The 7909-nt window shown below is 40.2% G+C and overlaps 1 pseudogene; it reads right to left on the bottom strand.

Moving 5' to 3' along the window:
• Positions 1–1453: 1453 nt before the first annotated feature.
• Positions 1454–1698, bottom strand: LOC101583597 (annotated as a pseudogene).
• Between the last annotated feature and the right edge of the window lie 6211 nt (positions 1699–7909).

The following is a 7909-nucleotide window of genomic DNA, read 5'->3' as shown; positions in this document are numbered from 1 at the left end:
TAAATTAAGAAATTTTAAATCTTTAAATATTTATTGCCTACCCCTTTCTATTTTGAGAATTCTAATTATATGAATATAAGTTTCTTGATTTTGGCACAGAATGTACTATTATATGACTGATCTGTAAGTTCTTCTGCATTTTTATTTTAGACAATTTTTATTGTTATATGCATTTAAGTTTTTAAATAATTTATTTACAATGTGCAATCTATTATTAATCTCATGCTATGTATTCATTTCAGAAATATTTCTCTAAAATTCACTCTGTCTACATCTCATATCTTTCGCATCTCGATATTTGTTTACAATTTTTAATATGCTGTGTAACTATTGATTTTTCAATAAAGTTAATGAAAAAAAAAGAGAAATGCAAATTATCTGCCCCAGGGCAGGTGCAGCATCCACACCCACAATAATCAATCACAAACTCCAGAAGCCACCCCAAGACTGCATGAGGCTTGGCAGGGACACCTATGCACAAACCATAACAACATATATCCTCAAACTGAAGAATAATGGTGTCAGTACATTTCCAATTGGTATGATATTCAGGCATATACATGGTTGAGGAAATAAGTGAAGGTCAACCAAATGAGAATGGGCAGACTTTATGTCACGGCAAGGGAGTCTTCCACCAGTCCTTTTCTTCCAGCAGAAGCTCAGAAGCTGTCGTGGGTAGAGTCTTCAACATAAGAATTCCATAAGTGGGATGTTAGCAGTGGGGCAGCCTGTGGGATTGGCTAGGGCTGCATACTCAGCTTTCACTGATTGGTCCTAAATTATAAGTGGAAACAAAAATAAGGGAGGCTATCAGTAATTATTCAAGTCTTGATCATTTTAGTGCTGTTACAGGGGTTACCATTTGGGTTCACAGGCTAATTATTGTAGATAGTGGGTTGCTTTCTTGGGCTGTGTGATGAAGACTGTTTGTCAGAGTTCTATTTTTTATACGCACTCTGGCCATTATTCATTTGTAAAATCTGTCTCTCACTGCTATATGTAGCATGGTAGTTCATGTTTTATACTTTTATTACAGCTCCAAAGTACCTTCCCTACCACTCAAATTACCCTGATATATTTCTTCTGTTTAGGGACCCCTACATTTTCCTCCACATCAAAAGCATAAGACCTGAAGGATCCAACGCCAACAATGTCTGATTGTTTCTATTTGCTAGATAATATCCAACTCATAATGTTGTTTGGCTTTATTTTACTTTTATTTTTCCAGGAGGATAGGAAATATTGTATTGGTAACCAGGGACACAGCCATGAGGGAGGGAGACTCACAAGATGGCAAACTAAAACCCAATAGCCAGCAAAGGCCCGCTGGGCCAAGAACACTGCATCCTGGGGTCCTCACAGGCCCTGCTAGTAAACACACAAGACTGAGCAGCCAAGGACAGAATATATACTTCACTGTGAGGGTAAGGCGGTACAGTGGAGGGAAGACTCGTCATTGCCTAAGACCACCTCCTCCTCTCAGAGCCAACCCCAGGTGGAGGACAGAACCTCCTAGAATCTTGTGGTCAGCTGCTGTCTTCTCATCATTCATCTGTTTGCCGCTATAGATGAGCCGCTGCTGTTGTGGCAGGACTCCCTCTTTCTCCTCTCCATGCTCCTTGGTTTGCTCCACCTTGTCTGTGGTTCAGTGTCAATGTCAATCTCCTTTCTGGTCAGTGTCTTCACTTTACTTAGCATCTTCTTCCCCAGTTGAGATTGTGAGCAGATAAACTGGTGTTTCCTGCTTCGGGTGTGTTGTTGGGATTTAGAGCACTTAAAGCAAGTACACTGTGCAGGACAATATCTAGACAATGGGAAGAATCCAAATGCTAACTACAATCATTGTCATCTCCCTTATTATTGCTAAGTAGAAATGTCTGAATGCTAAACACAAACAGCAATGCAGTAAACCCCATCACAACCTACATTAATCTACATTGATCCACGTTAAAAGCTAGTGCATTCAATAACAATAAATGTGTAGATGGATTGGGGTGAAGAGACAGGGAGGGACAGAGAGACAGATAAACAGATAATTATGAGAGTATAATGAGAAATTGTGATGATGGTTAATTTTTTTTAATTTTTTTATTCTATTTCCAACTCACCTAAAAGCAAATATTTAAAATTTTCTACGTGGTCCTGTGTCTGGCATGGAGGGGTTTAGATTACACTAGCAAACAAATACCATCAGGAGAGTGTAATGCCTGTCAAAATAAAACCAGTTCTGATTATGGAAAACCCTTTTTTTATAGGTCTGCTTCTCTGCTTTAGTAATTAGAGCATAGAAAATGTAAGTGAAGAGCTGATGACTGAAAATCTCAACATGGTTGCAATTTCTCAGACTGATTGTCAATTCTCACCACACAGTCAGTGATCAGAGAGAAGCTTTAATGGTTTTGAGATGCTTTCGTAAGGATTTTATTTCCCCTATCCCTTTAAAAACTGAAAATTTCACATCAATTAGATCAACTTTTCTTTGTACATTTTTCTTCACCTTATTGAGTTTTGGGAAATTTCATTTACTCTTTTCTAAATGAGTCTCAGTCTCTCTCTCTCTCTCTCTCTCTCTCTCTCTCTCTCTCTCTCTCTCTGCCCCCCTCTATCCCCCCGTATCCCTCTTTTCCCACACAAAATAAATAACATTTCTAACATCACTTAATTCTATTTTCTACTCTTCCTTCCCCTTTTTCTACTTCCAAATTTCAGATCATATTGCTTTGCTTGGCCCTTTGTACTATGATAGTAGACTGATGAATTCATGGCACCAATTCTTTACCTCCCTTTGTAGGTATTCACCTCACCAAGGAATACATTTCTTCTATGTAACAAACCTATTTTTACTCCCTCTTAAATCTGGGATTGGCCATGTGATGTACTTTGGCCAATAAAATGTTATTAGACTTCACACAAGTAGTAAAAATACTTGTGTGTTTCTAAGCTCTCTCTTGCCTCTATTTATTTGCTACCAGACCAGTGACGAGGTTAGTCTGCTGGAGAAATATGCTGGGTACAGGTACATTGAGTAATCCCACCCAGGACCACCCTAGATCCTCCACCACCAGCCAACTGACAAAAGGTATGAGAAAGCCTATGCAGATCAATAGAAAAACATAGTCAACACATACATTCATAAGATGTAATAAATGGTATCTGAAGTTTCTAAGCTGTGTAGAGTTACGTTATACATCAGTAATTCCAACTTTTTTGGCACCAGAAACTGGTTTCTTTTTTTTTATTATTTATAAGGAATTTTTTATTTAAGAAGACTAAATTTCTGGAGGCCAGGGAGAGAGTTCAGCAGAATAAGTGCTCACCTGGCAAGCCTGAGGACCTGAGTTCAATCTCTGGTTCCAACTCCGGCGCAGAACTCGCTCCCTAGGTTACCGGCGTCGCGATGCCCCCAGCCCTACCCCATGACCCAGCTACGTGTTCCCAGCACCGCTGCTGAGCTCATGCCAGGCTGGGGTGAGTGAGGGTCATGAGAGCCACGGGTGGAGAGGACCAGAGAAACCAAAAAGCAGAAACTGGTTTCATGGAAGGCAATTTTCGCATAGACCAGAGAGGGCATAGGGATGGTTTTCAGGTGACCTAAATGTATTACATTTATTGTATACACTCTTTCTATTATTATTACATTATAATATATAATATATTATTACATTATAATATTACATTATAATATATTATAATATATAATTATACAAATCACCATAATACAGAATCAGTGAGAGTTCTGAGCTTGTTTTCTAGCAACTAGATGGTCCCATCTGGAGGTGATAGGAGACAGTGACACTGGAAATGTGTTGTCTGTGTTGTCAGTCTGTTGCATTATCTCATTTTGGTTAATGTCAGAGCAGAAAACCCTGCTTTACAAAGATTGTAAATAGAAAGAGTCTTTTCAGTGCTTAAGTGCTGATCTCAGGATGCTTGGCTTGGACTTTAATCCAGAATGTGTGGAGATTTTAAGTTGTTTCAGACTTCTTTAAAGAAACTATCACTTACCATCTTAAATTGTTGATCCTTTTCTAGCACAAACAAAACCAATTCATCTGGCTTGTTCACACACGAATCACAGAATCACAGATCCATTCTTACAGCGGTCTTCTGTGTTTGGGAAGGATTGTTCACACTCCTTGAAAGTTGAAATAGCTGATCAAGCACCAGCTGGAAAAACTAAGGCTCTGGGTCAGTTGCTTAAAAAAGCTGTACTAATATTTGAAACATATCAAAAATCCCAGTGTCCATCAACTTTAAGCCTGCCACAAGATGTTGCTTAATTTTCACATGCCACTCAGATAATGCTCATATATGAGTCTTCAGGCAATTGACACCTTATGGTCTCTGTGCAGTCAGACCTCTCTGCTCCTGTTAACATGTATTTACAGCCACGTCTGAGCACTAGCATCACAGCCTCAACTCCACCTCAGATTGTCAAAGCCCAGATTCTCCTCAGGAGCTGTTATGGCTTGTGTCTAGGTGTCCCCCGAAAGCCTCACACAGTCATGGGGTGGCCTGGCTTCTGGAATCTGTGATTGATTCTTGATACAGTGCTGGGACTGCAGGTGTGAAGGCTACACCCGGGGGGGGGGTGGTATTTGCACTACAATGTAAGGAGGGGAGAGAGGCTGGCTAGCTTCCTGAGCTGCTGCCACTCCCTTTGCTCTCTGCTCTTTGCTGCCGCCATGAAAAGTTGCTCTCTGCCCTGTGCCACTCTGCCTTGGAGCCAGCTGAGTATGGACTGAAACCTCCAGTAACTGTGAGCTAAATAAACCTTTCCTGCCTTCATTTTGAGTGTTGGGTATTTGTCCCAGCAACAAGAGATGAGTATGTGAAACAGGAGCACATAACCTAAATCCTTCACTTGTGCAGATCCTGGGAGGATTCACACTCCTAATACTTCCCTGATTTTACAGGTGACAGAGCTCAGGCAGCAATGCAAGTAAAAAGCAGTGGCTGTAAATACATGTAAAACATAAATATACTAGTTTGTGGCCTTGCATTGGGGGAACCCCTGTTATACAGAAATAGCACTACATATATATGCCTTGACTTAGACTGTTTTTACTGGACATAAGCATATCTTTTGATTGCCTAATATTAAAGATTAAGAAGTCACTATATTTACAGTATTTCCTACTTTCTCTTCCTTGATTTTTGTTAGTTGTCTCAGTTCTGTCATTTCACAAGTTCTACACAATCATAAATGCTTTTATTTTCTCTGAGCACTGTGACTGATAGGTTCTGGTCCTAGGATGAATTGCTGAACTATTATGGTGGTCATCTAATATGACTGAGCCCTTAAAACAAAAGTCCATCTTCCCAAGACCACCTCCCTTCTTCTTCTCCAACTCAGCCAGGGGTAGAATTTCCTTTCACCTTTCCCGCCACCTCAGGGAAGACCCCAATCAGTTCCTCAGACATTTCTAAGCATCCCCCTCAAACTCCACCTGTAGCAAAAGGCCACAAAAGCCCCAGCTTTCTTTGTCTCAGGCTGAAGGATCTATCTGACCCATCTGCCCTCGATACTCTCCGTCTCTTTGGAGTTAATAAAAGCTTCTTTTATCTTTGCTATCTCCTTACTGTGCCTCAAAAAAAACCTATCAGTGACCACTGGTATGAGTCCTTTGAAATCTTGTGATAAGTTTGTTCATGATTTTTACCTTCAAATGTCAACTTTTTTCTTGGGTGGAATTCATCTTTCATCTGTTTTTCTTGTTCTTTCATCATTTTTCCCTTGCAGTAGATGTTGTGTGTTGTTTTATTCTGAACAGCATGGGATCTGCTTGGATTAGCAACTTGCAGGAAGATTACCTGAAAAGATCCCAACGTAGTTCTGAGTTAGCAGACACAGTATTTACCCTGAATCTTAGTATAGCTTTTGGTAGCCCAATATACATAATTATTGTAAAAGATGGTCTGGGCGTGGCTGAGAGCTGCTTTAGCTTTTGTTTCTCCCTTAACAACAGAGACAAGTGGCTGTGCACCTAAGAGAATCTCTTTTATCTGTTTTGCCTATTTGTCACAAGGATGTGCAGGCTGCTTCCTAATTGGTTCTGTAATCCTTCACTTTTCCCCCCTATAACTTATATACTCAGCCCACGGTGCTCAACAAGACTCTGGAAGTTTCCTTTCTCCAGCTGAGGAATCCTATTTCCAGTGTTCCAAGCTATGTCTGACTGGAGTTGTCTTTCACACATCGCAGCTATGATGCAATATTGGCCGTTATGTGAGATCTGTAGCCAGATATACCCTCTTTGGGGGCTTTTCTGGACACCATAAATATCTGAGCAGTTATCTTTATGTATAGTGATTGTGACTCTTAACATATTTGAAATTAACTCTACTTATTCTGTGTATGTGCTTCTTCTGCTTTCCCTGTGCTTCACTTCTTGGGCTTCTTTCAACAACCACTCACCTCCCAAAAACACACTCGGCCCCTGAACTCACAGGTGAATGAGTCCAGCAATGAGTATGGCACCCTCAGCATCCAACCACCCTCTGAAAGCCCACCTCTGAGACTAGAGTTTAGGGGGAACAATGCAAATCCAAATTACTTCTACTAACATTATTGTTCTGTTTTATTTCACTCCATTAGTATGTGTGTGTGTGTGCACTCCTGTGTGGGGTTGGTGCATGTACATAACCCATCTTCATTCCTGTTTTCATCCCCTTGCCCTTCCCGCCTTTCTCCCTCCTTCTAATCACTTTTGTTACTGCTCTTGGTTTAATAAACCTGTGTTCAGCCGCCCAAGTTATTATAGGAGCAATTTTGCATTTTGCTACTGGGCTGGGGAGATAGCTCAGTGGTCTAAGCATCTGCCTGGCAAGTGCAAGGACCCAGGTTTGATTCCCAGTACCCCATGCCACGCTGGCCCTGGAACCCTGAAACTGGATGTGGTGGTGCATGCCTGTAATCCCAGCACTGGGGGAGGGGGGCTGAGACAAGAGGATCACTATCAGTATGAACTGCATAGTGAATGCAGTTACCTGTACCAAATAAATAAGTAAATAAATAAATAATTTTAAAAGAAAGTATATTTTTGTACTACTTTATAGTTTGTTATCATACAATAACATTTCTCTCAACTTTAAATAATAGTTTCCTCACTATTCAGCCCTCAATATGAAGCCAGTAATATGTATTTTAGGGTTTTGTTATAGCAGTAACTGCCTTTACACTTTTACGTGGCAAGCTAAGCTCCACTGTGGTAAAATTTAATCCCCAAACCTCAGTGTGTTACTATATAAAGCTTATTTTTTCCATCAGTGTCATAGCTCAATGGCATTCATGCTGTCCTCAGGCTTCTTTCTTACTGTGATCCCCCATTTTTGACACATGGTACCCAAACTACAACAATGGAGTGAAAACTGAAAAGACACACTTATTCTTAACTGTCTTGGTCTGAAAATCACATGCCATTTGAACTAGTCATATTGTCCCACAGAGTAAAGGTCCCTAAAGATGTAGTTTACTGGTAGATCCAGGAAAAGGAAATGAATTTAGAAGCATTTTTATCCGGTCTCTGCCATACATAAATTCCTAGTATAATCTAGTAAGTTGGTACCAAATATTCATTAACATAAATTTAGGAATGCCTTGTTCCCAGGTTAAATAAATGAACACAATGAGTCTGTTCTGACTGCCAATCGGATAGTCTAGGCCTTCAGTAGCATGATTTGAGTTTGTTCAGTCCCAGCTGCAGTGTAGCAGCTGTAGTTTGCAGATGGTAATTGTCTCCTGCTGTATAAAACAATGAGAGTTTTGAGAAAAAGAAGGGAGGACAGAAAACAATCCTGTTGTGTCCAAATTCTTGTTATCCACAGAATGTGTTGTTGAGATGTTTTGCAATATTTTGAAAATGTGACCCATATGATGCTGGTACAACGTTCCTTTCCTTCTTGACAA

This window comes from Octodon degus, unplaced genomic scaffold (assembly GCF_000260255.1).
Source record: "Octodon degus isolate 3935 unplaced genomic scaffold, OctDeg1.0 scaffold00019, whole genome shotgun sequence".
NCBI lineage: Eukaryota > Metazoa > Chordata > Mammalia > Rodentia > Octodontidae > Octodon > Octodon degus.
Note: the sequence above shows the minus strand (reverse complement) of the source record. Positions and strands in the feature narration are given on the sequence as shown.